The 12,836-nt window shown below is 47.6% G+C and overlaps 1 pseudogene; it reads left to right on the top strand.

The window, feature by feature from the left end:
- Positions 1–5,296: 5,296 nt before the first annotated feature.
- On the top strand, positions 5,297–11,174 carry LOC119452573 (uncharacterized; annotated as a pseudogene).
- The last annotated feature ends 1,662 nt before the right edge of the window (positions 11,175–12,836 follow it).

Here is a 12,836-nt window from a genome sequence, read left to right as displayed (position 1 = left end):
TCACATCGACACTGGCTCTCACCCACCATTGCGACAACGCCCGTATCGCGTTTCTGCCAGCGAACGTCGTGTGATTAACGAGCAAGTCGACGACATGCTTGGGCGCGAAGTAATTCGACCCTCGAAAAGTCCATGGGCTTCACCTGTCGTCCTTGTTGCAAAGAAGGACGGCTCCATCAGGGTTTGCGTCGATTATCGCCTGCTTAACAAGATAACTCGTGAGGACGTCTATCCCCTGCCACGCATAGACGACGCAATTGACTGCCTGCAAGGAGCCGAGTTCTTTTCATCTCTGGATTTGCGCTCCGGGTATTGGCAAGTGCCTATGGAAGAAGTCGATCGGCCGAAAACAGCCTTTATCACGCCCGACAGCTTGTACGAGTTCAACGTCATGCCTTTTGGACTCTCTAATGCGCCCGCGACATTCGAGCGCATGATGGAGACAGTTCTGCGAGTCTTAAAGTGGCACACATGTTTGTGTTATCTTGACGACATTGTCGTTCTCGCGCCTGACTTCACCACGCACCTCGAACGCCTCCGGCGTGTTTTGATGTGTTTATCGAAGGCAAGCCTACAATTAAACATAAAGAAGTGCCGATTTGCTGCGCAGCAACTCACGATACTTGGCTATGTGGTATCTAAGGACAGAATTCTCCCTGACCCCGACAAACTTCGCGCCGTTGCCGAGTTTCCCAAGCCAACGTCCATCAAAGAATTGTGCAGTTTCATCGGTCTGTGCTCCTACTTCCGACGCTTCATTCGGAATTTCGCCGCCATCGTATCGCCCCTGACGAAGCTCCTTAGGAGCAACGGGCTCCTCTACCTCGTGGTCATCAGAGTGCGACGAGGCGTTCACAAGTCTTCGTCGTTTGCTGACTCCCCCCCCCCCCCCCCCAAATTTGCGCCGCTACGACCCGACGGCCCCTACAGAGGTCCACACAGATGCCAGCGGTGTTGGCCTTGGCGCTGTCCTCGCGCAACGCAAGCAAGGGTTCCCTGAGTATGTCGTTGCTTATACCAGCCGAACGCTTAAGAAAGCCGACAATAATTACACCGTGACTGAAAAAGAATGTCTCGCGATCATCTGGGCTCTTAATAAGTTCCAGCCATATTTGTATGGCCGCCCACTTGATATCATGGACCACCACGCATTATGTTGGCTGGCGTCATTGAAAGATCCGTCCGGCCGTCTTGCACGTTGGGCACTTAGCCTGCAAGACTACGACATCCGCGTACTCTACCGCAGCGGACGACACCACTCGGACGCCGATGCCCTCTCGCGCTTTCCCTTGGCTGACAACAATATATCTCGGTTGACTGTGTCTTCCATCGACCTTCGCACCATCGCTTGCGAACAGCGCAAGGACCCCTGGATTGCGTCGCGCATAGGCTGGCTCTCTGATCCATCGACCAGGTCTACAACCCGCGCGTTGCGCCATCAAGCTCACCAATTAGCCATTCGCGACGACCTGCTTCACCGGCGCAATTACAGCTCCGACGGTCGCCAGTGGTTGTTAGTAGTGCCTCGCAGCCTGCGTTCCGAAATATACCCAGCTTTCCACGCCGATCCCCAGTGTGCTCATGCTGGCGTTTTCAAGACTTACCAGTGCCTACAACAGCGGTACTACTGGCGAGGGATGTACAGCTACGTTTAAAAGTTCGTACGCTGTTGTCCCAATTGCCAGCGCCGGAAATGTTCACCCCGCCTCTCGCCAGCTGGGCTGCAACCTTTACCTTGCCCCACCCGGCCCTTTGGGAGCGTCGGTATAGATTTGTACGGGACCCTTCCCATGACTTCGGCTGGAAACCGCTGGCCCTGTGGCAGTCGACCATCTTACGCGATACGCTGAAACTGCGGCGCTTCCTTCCTGCTTCGTCGATTCATCCTACGTCATGGGCCACCCCAGGAGCTGCTCAGTGACCGCGGGCGAGTCTTCCTCTCCGAAGTAGCCGAAGCTGTTCTCAAAGAGTGCCACGTCGTTCATCGCACAACGACGGCTTACCACCCTCAAACCAATGGACTCACGGAACGATTCAACCGTACGCTCAGTGACATGCTCTCAATGTACGTCTCCTCCGACCACACGAACTGGGACGCCATTCTACCCTTCGTCACCTACGCGTACAATACCGCTACGCAGACACTACTGGTTTTTCGCCATATTTCTTATTGTACGGCCGGCACCCATCGCACACCATCGACACAATGCTACCATACCGGCCCGACGCATCTGAATGTGCGCCCATTTCTGATACGGTGAGACATGCCGAAGAGTGCCGCGACCTCGCCCGTGCTTTTACCTCCACTGACCACGAGCGCCAGAAGAACACTCGCGGTGACCCCACCTCCGCTCCCACCTTGTTTCCTGTAGCGCTTGTGTGGCTCTCAGTTCCTTCCGCTGCACCTGGTCTGTCTTCCAATTTAATGCCCAAGTATGAAGGTCCCTACCGCATCGTCGAGCGTGCATCACCCGTCAACTATGTGATTGAGCCTGTTGAACCATCTTCGGACATGCGCCGTCGCGGACGCGACATTGTCAGCATCGAGCGCCTCAAACCGTACTATGATCCACTAATAGAGACGAACTGTTAGGTCGCCGGACAGCTCCCTTTTTCGTCCCCGGGGGTAATTGTAGTGAAGAAGAGGGACGATGCAGTGGGGCATCCTTACCAGCGCTGTCTAGTGGGACAGTCTCTCTAGCGCATCGCTCGGACTACGCCGCTCGCGCTCGTGGTTCCTTGAACTGATCCAAGGGTTGGCCCTAATGCCTGTGTGAAATAAACGCCTTTACAAGATATATATATATATATATATATATATATATATATATATATATATATATATATATATACTTCTTTTATACGAGCCCCATTTTGCTGCCGCTACTTTTATTCTTTCTCAGGGGCACGATAGTTCACTGACCTTCAGCGGAGCCGATAATTTGTGACCTCGAGCTTAGCACCGCAACGCCATAGGCAATGCGCCACCCCATCGGGTGATGATATAGCAGATTAAAATATACAACATTAGTTGTGTTCCTAATGCAGTCATTTATAGAACTAAAGCTAGAAAAATCAAAGCCCCTTTCTTAAAGAAAATGGTTGAACGCGAAACTTTCTCCCATGCAAACTGAATCAAAGTCCAAAGCCATCGACCACACAACGAAACCAAGAAATGCTGAGCGACCCGATGAGATGCATATGCGATTTATTTGCTTGTTTAGGATTGCACTTTTTGAACGTTCAAGTTGAATGAAGACACATCTCGTTAAGTTGCATAGCCTTTATTTTAGATCCTGTAGCCGTTGATTAGACGCACACACACACACTTTCACGGACGACTCCACACTTGCACAGTATTGCCTTGTGATCGCTGTGGTAGACGGTCAGAGGCTATGCCATTGCCGATACACGGGATCGGCCTTACGGGCACGATCACGCTCGCGCTTACGTTCGCGTACGGCAGCCTCTTTGGCCGTGCGCTGCACCCGCGGCCTACCCATGGTGACGGCCGGTAATGCATTGCGTGACGCGCGTAATGCAATGGGGATATATACAGTTCGTCTGTGTAGCGTGGCGTTACAGTTCCCATTGTTCTTATCGGTACAACTTATCGGTATTGTGTGCGGAGATAGTTCCATTGTGTAAGTTGGCTTTCCTGCAGCGTGTTTTCGGCGCTCACGCACGAATCAGTGAGACGCAGAAAGCGTCGCTTTAAAATAGTACACAAAGTAATTGGAGTGTGCTGTCCTACCTGAGACGCAGTCAGAGAGCGAGAACATGCACGAAAATGTCGCTATTCCATAGCCGGCGCGTAGCAGACGACAAAGGCGAGTCCCCCGACTGACGTCATCGTAGTGCCGTTCGCAGCGCCGCGATCGGTCGTGTACGGTAGGGGGGGGGGGGGGGGGGTCGTTTGCCGTCAGGAAACTTGTAGAGTTGAGCGCTCCGCAACGACATAACTAAATGTTATTTGTCACTCGTTCGGTGGATCAACTCGCGTCTCTGCCTGGGCATGCTTGTCAATCTCCAGACCACGATGTAAGGAGATAGGTGTTCCGACGGCGCGCCTGCGCTGGAGCGAGAGAGCGGCCACTTCGTGTGACTGGAAGTGATCGCCGCCGCTAGGGGCAGCACGTGTTCAGGAGGCCTTGGAGAAGCGGCACAACAGTGGATAATTTACGACCTCCGTCAGCATTTAAACACCCATACCCAAAGATATGCAATTTTTCGTTATTTAGACGCCAAATCCTGAGCAGGTAAGAGGTTTCATGCCACTTACAGTCAAAATACCGTCATTTCGAACACGAGAGAGATGCGTCGTCTGCTCGAGCAGACGGCGCGCTGCGCTTACCGCTGCTCGCCGCGTCGGAGCCAATCGGAATGTCGGCAGAAATAAAAAGAGACGTTTCTCCAACCATGTAGAGTCGTTTTAAGCAGGCGAACGACATATATTCATCGAAATAAAGCACTTCTGCCGCGCGTGCCCATGAAAGCGCCAGCAAAGCGAGCGAAAAAGTGGCCCCCAGAACAGGTGCTGCCCCTTGCAGCAGCAGCGTGCGTAAAGTCAAACTAAGTGGCCGCGCCTCGCGCCGCCGTCAGATCACCTTCCTTTTTTACACCGTGCTCCAGACCGCAGGCCAACTCTATACACCTCTACGGTCTTGGGTGCAACAGTTTTTCACAGTACAAAGCACCTGACTGCCGTATGAGTTATGAAAGGATCGTGGGCCCATATCATCTATGTTATCACAGGAATAGAAGATGGCTGCTCACTGATCGCTCTAGCACTGTCTACTCCAAGCTGCCAGGGAGAATGATTAACTTGCGTGTAATAAATTTTCCTGGCGGTATATCATAGTCGAGTCCATCGGAATATAAGTTGGCATCGCTCTGCCAACTTATATTCGCAGGGGATCCGTTTTAGCAACAATATTAACCTTCCGCGGCGCGCCGCAGCGATTTTCGACCACGACCTCCTCTATAAACTTCCGACCTGCTCATGCCGACGCTCCCCCTGACGCCAGATTTGCTTTTTCTTGTCTAGTTTTTTTTTATTTCGCCAAACTGCCGCTGCATGCCCTGGCGCCACAACTTACCCCCATCGCATCGAACGCCGTGGCCGCATGTGCTCCGTGTGGTCTGCTTCGTGTGGTAGGCGCTTGCCCAGTTGGTCTTTATTCTACGGCTTGCCTTTGTGACATTCGGAGTTGATCGTGTTAATCGTGGGTCACTTAGCGACTGCACAGTCAACAACAGCATTACGGTACGGTAGCAGTAACACCGTTTCCCGGAAATGGTGTACTGTTGCGTCCCCTTTCTGCAAGTCGAGCGGGCGGCGGTCAAGAATCGCGACTGGGATATCGTTCCAGGAGTTTCCCGTTACCGAAATTCGACACGAGTGGTTGAAGAAGATCTCTCGACAGGCAGAAGGTAAGCTATCGAAAAAGCTGAATTCCGTACTCCGTGAAAATCGGCTTAATGGCTGGTCAGTTGCTACTTAAAACCTTTTTCACGTCACGTTGTCTACCATAGAAAGCTAGATTGCTGTGTTGCGGCAGTATGTTTGCTGGCGGCTAGAAACACTAGTGCGGCTGGTGGACATCATTTACAGAGCCGAACAGCTGCAGTTGCCTTTTGTTGTGCTCTAGCCTGACCACGCCATGGCAGGAATTCAGCACCCACTTGCCACCGATCCACACTGACGCGATGCACGCTTTCTTTTTTTTATGAGAAGCTTCTTTTAGTGCATTGTGCTCTGCTTTGCGCAAACGCTGTGCCATGACAAAGCCACGACCTCAAGAAAACACCGAGGTTGTTCTCGTTAAGGGCAACAGGCACAAGTGCAGCTGTCGTTAACGCATCTAGCCGCCACTAAATTGGAACATTGGTCACACTAGTGAGCCTACAAGCTTTCCTTATCTGTCACGTAGTGGGCTCCACATAAATAGAAAATTTATGCTTACATTGCCTACCATTAGAAATTTGTGGTGCGAAATTATACACGCGGATATATTTGCAGGCCCAGGGAAACAGCCATGGGTGCCGAGCGACTGCAGCAAGGTCTGCAGCTTGTATTTCAAGCTAGAAGACTACAGGGGAGGTCTGAAGATGCGAAAGTTAAAACCAGATGCTATACCTTCAATATTCCCGAGCTACCCAGTCTACCTGCAGGAACCACCGAAAAAGGGAGCGAGAAGCTGTGAAGAGGAGTGCTGTGCCAGGGCTGTCGGCAAGCAAGCCTCATACAGAGGCAAAGAGAAATAAGCAAGTGTTTTGCATCAATCTTCTCCATCGGAGGCACACCTGAATTTTGCGTATAATATATGCTTCGTTGCATAACTCGTAAACCGCTTAACATGATTACAAATGAGGTTCTTGATGTTCCAGGCCAGACACCTCCAACCCCGATTGCTCTCAATCCGATGCAGCTGACCAACAGACAAACATGCATGTGTCTGACAGCAATATTGCCCATCAAGTTGCTGAAATGATGATAGAACCACTGTTGCCGCTTTCACAAAGTCATTCACAGGCACCACCAATGGACGATATTCAGGCAAAGGCAGCAACAAAGGCACACAAGGAGAGTCATTCACAGGCACCACCAATGGGGGTGCCTGTTAGTGAATCTCGCTCTGTGCTTCCATTTCCGCCTTCACCTGAGTCTGCTTGTTGCTTGCCTGAAACATGTGAGAGGCCCGAGCGTACTAAGTCTACCAAAAGCATCACAAATTTGTCAAAGGCAACCAGGCCATTTGGAGTTCAGACGAGGCTGTCATTTTCACGAATGACGAATCTTCTGAGGCAAGTGAAAAACCTCACCCGGAAATGTCAAAGGCTCCGGAAGAAGCAGGAGAAGTTACAAGGAGAGCTTTCTATTCTGAGACAGCAGGCTAAAAAGGCGGAAGTTCTGATGAAGAAAACGAACATCACAATCCTCCAGGTGCGAACTAATCTCTATTTCAACATTCTTTTAGAAAAATTCTCATTGTATGCATATGTCATATTTGCAGGAAAAGGTGGAGGAGAACGATGAAAAGGCACTCTTCCTTCAAGAGCAGCTTGCTTTCCTGAGCAGAAAAAAGGACGATGGCGTGAGGAGACATACGCAAATGTGTTCTTTGGCATGCAAAGTCACCAGCTGGGTACCGCCTTCTTCGGGAGACTGCTGTCTTGACTCTACCAAGTCGCTCTACTCTTAAGCGATACATTGGTGCATGTACAGGAGAGGTAGTGTCCTCTCTCATCAAGCAGCGCCTTCATGCAGAGGTGAAACTGCACTCCAAGGAGGTAAATAATTTTTTGCCTTGAGGTAAAAATATTGGAGCCATGCTCTTGTAATTCTTGCAGGCACGCTGTGGGTCTCTAGTAATAGATGAGATGTCCCTGAAGCAAGCTGCGGTCTACCAAAAGCAGTCGGATGCTGTGCATGGATTGGTGGACCTTGGGGGTGCTGAAGTGGACTTTGGGTTAGAAGAGGAACTGGCGACTCACCTGCTCTGTTTCGTCTTTGTAGGGCTGTCTACCCACTACAGGTATATGGGATATTTGGCTAGTGCCCGTGAGTGTCATGTGGACCTGTGCAGATTGTTTTAATCCCTCAGAGGAATATCATGTCTTTCATCTGACACTTAGTGCTTTTAGAAAAAAATTGCAGGCTCCCTGTGCGGTATTACTTCACAGAAGGTTTGACAGGAGAGCAGCTTGAGCTCCTTGCTCTGAAAGTGATGACATCAGTTGAAGAAGCTGGCTTTCAGGTGGTGAGGTTAGTTGCTGATAACCATAGCACTAACTGCAAGTTTTTTGCCAGTTTGTCTGGAGGCCTATACGCCCTGTGGTCACGTGAGTACCTAGTTGCTAAGTCAGATTTTTAGTAAAGGTTGCAAAGCCATTAATTATGGATAAATCTTCTGTCATAACTACAAAATGTGCTTAAAGCAAATGTATACTGTTAACAGTTTCACTGACTGTGCTAACATTACTGACTGATTCGTTCCAGCCACCCTCTTAATCCAGATAGGCCACTCTTCCTATCATTTGATTATTGCCTTGTCATGAAAACATCAGAAATCAGTTCCTGGACACGAGAAGAATTTTCAGGAATAATGGAGTGCTGATCGTTCTAGACTACCTGAGGTAAAAATGTAGCTTTTTCTTGCCTTAGAAATTTATAGTTTAACTTTGCATTTTGTCACAGGAACCTTCATGACATACAAGAAAAGCAAGGTGCATTGAAGCTCGTCAGGTGCTTGACGAAAAAGCACCTTTGGCCAAGTAATGTTGAGAAGATGTCTGTTGCCAAGGCTGTTGCCATCTTTTCTCCTCAGGTAAAGCATGCGTAATCGTTTATTTATAGAAATGATATGCATTTCTCACGCCTACAATTTGACAATGGTCAACTCGTTCATAATCATAATCAACCGGAATGTAATTTCATTTTAGGTCACATCAGTCCTCAGGTTCCTTGAAAAACATGGACGGCAACTTGGTGCCCGTGGATTCGACCAGTGTCTTCCCACCATTGAATTTATGGAGCTTGTATACAAGTGGTTCACTCTCCACAATGTCAAAACTACAACGTTATGCTGGTTGAGGAAGGACCCCTTGAGGATGCCCTTCTATGGTCCAGATGACGAAAGGTATGCCATCTGATAAACTGCTGGTAATGGCCATTTATCTTGCCTTTATGTAAAAACATGAGTGGCTGCATTTTTCTCTAAATGCATGGTTCTGTACATGTTATTGCAGCTTATGTATATGCTAAGCAACACTTTCAAACTGATCACATTATACATCATTTATTCCTGCAGGCTCACTTGGCTCGAAAATGAGTGCCTTGCCTATTTTGAGAAATAGAAAAAGGATGTCACATACAAGCTGGAGTTCCTGTCCGAGGAAACTTATGAGGCGCTAAAGATCACGACAATGTCAACTGTTCTGTGCACCAGGCATCTCCTTGCCCTTGGATTCCATTTCGTTTTAACTGGAAAGTTCTCAAGCGATGATGTGGAATCCTTGTTTTCTACTATCCGGCAACTCAACGGGTCAAATGACCAAACTGATGCCTATGCGGCACTGTCGTCGCTTCAGAAGATTTTAGTTACAGGCATCATCCATTCATCCCCAAGTGGCAATGTGGGCAGTGTGATAGGCTCTGTTGGGGAGGCAACAAAACTTGCCCCTCAACCTGCGCCAGTGGGAACACCTGAGAAAGACATCAAGAAGCTTCTGCTTCCTCACCTGGCTGCACTGGAGCGCTACCCAAGTGTGTTTCCTTCATTTGATTAGTTATCAACGTCCATTACTCACGCAAGTTTCTGATGAAAATATGCATGTCAAGAAGGTAAAGAGAAAAACTTATCCAAAAAATTTAGTTGTGTGCAAAGCTGACATGCAGCTGCATCAAAATGAGAAATTTTGAATAAGTCCCTTGTCGTTATGGTTGTTTTGTGAATTCAATGGCTGCTGCTTTTCGACACATTTATAAATTCCTCAGGTTAATTCACTTTGCTTAGATTCTGCTATTGCTACAGTGAAGGTAGACTGTTTTGTATTACAATTTTAGATGTTGCTACTGAATCATTCATACTAATTGTGTCATTATTCTCGAACATTTCTTTGTCCTCCCAGGTCCACCCCAACAAAGTTTGCGAACGAGCACGCTGGCACTGATTGCTGGCTTCCTTGTAAGAGCTGTGCAAGATAACGTGAGCTGTGAAGGCTGTTTGTTAAAGATACAGTCGCCAAAATCGAGCTCTACAACAGTTGCTCTGATTGCAGGAGTTGATCGGGGAGGGCTTTCTAATCCGACTTTAGCATTTGTTGGGTTTGTGAGCCTGGTTGAAAGTACTGCCTCTAGAGCAGCTGCTGTCCTTGTGAAAGGGCCACAACCATTGAAGAAGTTTTCTAGCGCAGTGCTTCCTGCACTTATGAAGAATCCTCTTTTAACACGAAAGTGTTTTATGCCGGGGTCCACCAAGACTTCACTGACGTATTTCCGTCACGGAAATACGTCATAGAACATAATACAAAGAAAGAAACCAGAAGAAAAAGTTCCACAAACATGCAAAATTTGGGAATCGAACCCACGACCTCTCGGTCCGCGACGATAGATCGCCGAGCGTTTAACCCATTGCGCCACAAACGCATTTGCAGAGCGCTACACAGACGCGCCTTATATATCTAACACTCCTCCGTGTACCCGCGCTCTTGCTCGGGCCGGTGCCGCCGCCTACGAGCAGAAAAGAGAAGTACTGCATTATGACACTAACGCGCGCCGACAGTGAACGCTTCGGTCGTCTCAGCACTACGACGCCTCGATGCCAGCATTCGAAGGGACGCTGGCATCAAGAAGCACTACCAACGCCACCTAGGTGGCGTTGGTAGTGGCGTTCACCGTACTCAGCACAGCGGAGCGTGGCCTCCGCAATTAGCTCTGAAAATGTTTCTGAAGTTGATCGCGGAGGCTGCAATTACGACGCGCTGTACGCGCTGATTTGACTCGGTGACGATTCAGTTACGTGCTTTGTCTTGCGCGTTGTATTAGTGTGTCAGTTACGTGCTTCGTCTTTCGCCTTGTGCTAGCGTGTGCAGCGTAGTGCAGCTTCCATATGCACGACGGTTGCTCATGGTCATCGACGTTGGTAGTCGTGATGGAGGAGACGTGCCACCAGGCGTCAGCGTGGGTGCATCAACGCCTAAGGGCGCTTTAGCCACAAAACAAAAATAGACATTATATATCAATGTGCAATAAACATTACACTACTTCTGTGAAGACACGTTTCACTTTCGTGTTCTATACCGATTCCTATATAAGAGGGATCAACCACATTTTTTTTTTTGACTGCAGCATGAATGACAGTGTGTCGCACAAAGTGGTTCTCCTGAATTTACTTCTACGAAAATTCATGAGGCCTCTCTTGGCAAATTTCTCGAATAATTTAACTGAGGCACATGCAAAGAGGAAGCTCCTCAACAAGAAACATTTGTCAAGAAAAGTTCTGAAAGTTTAAGTGTATTTTTGTTCTTGCCCTTGTGGTTTTAAATCCCATGCACTTTTTTAAAATCCTATTGCACCACTGCTAAAAGGTATCTGATGCAATTTAAGTACAATTGCTCAGTTTCTTCAGAAGTGTGAAACATGCTACTGTTTTAAGCGTGAAAGTTGACTGCATTCTGTAGTTATGAGGTTTTTTTTTTGCCATAATAGAAGTTTCAGTGTGTTCTTTTGACTGTTTCTTTCCATTGAAAATGTTTTGCATTGCTGTGGATAATGCTGTTTCTATGTGTGTGTAATATATATATATATATATATATATATATTGTTCGTCATAATGCTGTTCGTCTTATTTGCTGTACATGTCATTTTTTGATCTTGATTATGTGCACTTATGCTGTCCAATCACCGAAGTGTATTTCCAGGAGGCCGGAGCTAGTCAAGCTGGTTCTCAGCCTTTTCTCCCAGCCTCCATCATCTTCATGATGAAAAATAAAGGAACTACTATTATTATTTTTTTATTATTCTGTTTGGTCCCATTTGATAATTTGTCAGGTTCTAGGGCAGTAATTGCAGTTGGAGCAGGGCTGATTTTAATTCTGCCAGAGTAAGTGGGAAATTGATTCCTGTGTACTTCAGATGTGATGTTGATTGGCTGTCGATAAATTGCTGGGTGCTAGGTAGTTTGAACTCGGATATACTTGACTTTTTCCTTAGTCGTACAGCCCGCTTTTAACTGGTAGTATTGTAGACTGCAGTGTTATGCCCGTTTCACACGGTGCAATTTTGTCAGCGAATTCGCAGCTGCGGAAAATAAGCCGCCGGACCCTTCGTGCGTGCGTTTTTTCGATGTTCGGCGTGCTGAACTTCTCTGCGAAAAACGCAGATGCGGTGGTAGCCACTGTAGCGGTGGAAACAGACGACCAATAGGAGGCGGCTCGCTCATGCGTCATCGCCAGTCAGAATGCTTAACGAGTATGCGAAAAAGGCAGCTGCTGTAGATCCATATGAAACGGGATTGCGAATTTCGCATCTGCGGATACCGCAGCTACGAAAAACGAACTGCAAAATCGCACCATGTGAAACGGGCTTTAGTGTTTGTGGGCTGCGCATACTAATAAAATGTGTTTTGCTGGTATGAACACGATTACTCATTTTCCTACATATGTGATGCTTCAAAAGCAATGTTTGCAATGTGAACAGGAATCTTCACTACAAGTACTGGTGCAGCAATGTACCATAGGTTCAAGGAATAAAACTTTGTTTGAACTGTAAGCTTGCTTCTCATTTCAATTTCTTGTAGTGCAAAAGTGCTCAGACAGCTGCCTGCAAAAGCTTTTGAGCATGGAGATTATGAAAATATGTAGCGGTCATAAGGTGATGTGTCCACTGAGCATTTCACTTCGATGGTGACTGCACTGGCTGAAATAAAATTTCGTTCTTTAATTTCATGCTACAGAGGGTTTTGAGATGTAATTACATTGCATCACACGCATGATGTCAACCAAAAATTTAGAAAATGCAGCGTTTGATCAGAAATAGTGCATTAGTAGTGGACTATATCTTGCAGGTTAATCGAGTTTTGCGAATAGGCTGTGACATCTAAAAATTAGTGGAACAAGAAAAAATAGGATGACGGTGCAATGTGGCAGACAGACAGCCAAAATGCATGTACTTTTCAAAATAGAAATCCGATGGAAAGAAGTTTCTCTGCGCAAGATTTCCATGGGTAGAGTATCAAATTTAGTCATACTAAATGATTTAAGTTTGGCTGTTCCTACACAACATTCCCATGGATCAGTATAGTGCTCGCAAGAGCTGCCGAATTGAGTTCAGT

The sequence above is a fragment of the Dermacentor silvarum genome, chromosome 5 (genome assembly GCF_013339745.2).
Source record: "Dermacentor silvarum isolate Dsil-2018 chromosome 5, BIME_Dsil_1.4, whole genome shotgun sequence".
Lineage (NCBI taxonomy): Eukaryota > Metazoa > Arthropoda > Arachnida > Ixodida > Ixodidae > Dermacentor > Dermacentor silvarum.
The sequence above is the reverse complement of the archived record's forward strand: the minus strand, read 5'-3'. Positions and strand labels throughout refer to the sequence as shown.